Below are 1636 nucleotides of genomic sequence, written 5' to 3'. Positions count from 1 at the left end.
AGCTAAAAATTCTCAGTTCAGACTTCTTCCTATGAAAATATATATTTGAGACCTTAGCTACATTTAAATACATTAAGTGAATTTTCAATGAGCATCACTTTTTGTTAGTTTTAAGAACTCACCTCAGGGCTTTTCCTTAGTCTCTAAAATCAGTGCTCCTTTCACTGAGAGTATCTGTAAATACATCATTTGACCACAGAACACTTAATGAACAGCTGATCAGTAGATCTACAGATAATTTCACATGGTCACGCTTTCCATATTTCCACAGAGACGCCACATCGCCTCTCTCTTTCAGAAAAGTAGAGCAGTGTCCACTGTGGATTTCTACTATATGAATATCTTTAAATAAAACAAACATTTACTGCACAAAAATAGTAGAACGTTCTATTAGTGGAAATTAACTGGGACAAGTCCCTTATTTGTCAACACAAAAATCCCTCAAACTTTTAAACACTAAAATAGGTTATTTGAACATGCCTCTATTTAGTCCATTGTAGTGAGGAAAGCAAGAAGTACTTTATTTTGAAGATTTAGGATAGCATTCACTTCTCTGACCAGTAAGGTCTCTCCGTACCTAACAAGACAAATGCTGGGATTTATTTTCCTGAAATAGCCAATGACTGAGTGTTCTCAGAGGTAACAGTAGAACTCATTAGCCTGTCATTCAATCAGCTATCCTTAAGGACACTTCACCCCTAATTAAAAATATGTCTCTACCTCTAATCTAACATCATCCCAGAAAATGAGACCTTCCACAAGTTTCTGCAAGCAATGAGAGATACCTATGCAAAGGGAACTAAAACAAGAAAACATCTAGAAGACCAGATATCAGTTAAGATAAACTCCAGCCTAGGCAGAATTTTGAGTTTTCAGAAATCTCTCCAGTATTTCTATCAGAAAAGTATTTATTCCATTTATAGGTACAGACATAACCTCTGGCTTTTTGCATCATTACTGTTTAAAATTAAAAAAAAAATAAAAGATAGGATCATTATAGAGTAGTTTATTTGAATATCTGGAACAAATTCAAATGAATTAACCTCTTCTGGACAGTTCTTTCCCCTAGAACATCCCTAGAGAAAAAAAGATATGAGTCCCGCCAAGAAAGAATAGCAGACAATCCAATGTACAAAAAGCCTCAAATTTGAAAAAAGAAGAAGAAGAAGAAGAAGAAGAAGAAGAAGAAGAAGAAGAAGAAGAAGAAGAAGAAGAAGAAGAAGAAGAAGAAGAAGAAAGTGAATACTAATTATGAGCTTCAAATTAGGAAATCTTTAGCTAAAGCAAATAATATTTAAGCCAAATGAAAGGAGACCCAGTCTCAGGATCCCTGACACAGCTCCTAGAAAGGAGGTCCTTCTCCAGCTGCTAGTCTTTGTTCTAGTGGCCCTGAGGCTCAGAGGCAGAGAGACTTGGGGCTGAGGAAATTACTGAAGTTAATATTTGAATTTTAGAAAAGACCAGTAATCACAGTTGAATAGTTTGAAGGCATGGATCTATGTCCGTTGAAACCATAGGATTTTCAGTCAAATAATGCAGTTTCTTATTTTCAGTCCAGTATCACCTGAGTAACTATTTCTGCAAAAAAAAAAAAAAGAATTATTTTTCAAGGGCTTACTTCTATGTCAAGTCTCTG

This window comes from Pteropus vampyrus, unplaced genomic scaffold (genome assembly GCF_000151845.1).
Source record: "Pteropus vampyrus isolate Shadow unplaced genomic scaffold, Pvam_2.0 Scaffold743, whole genome shotgun sequence".
Lineage (NCBI taxonomy): Eukaryota > Metazoa > Chordata > Mammalia > Chiroptera > Pteropodidae > Pteropus > Pteropus vampyrus.
The sequence above is the reverse complement of the archived record's forward strand: the minus strand, read 5'-3'. Positions refer to the sequence as shown.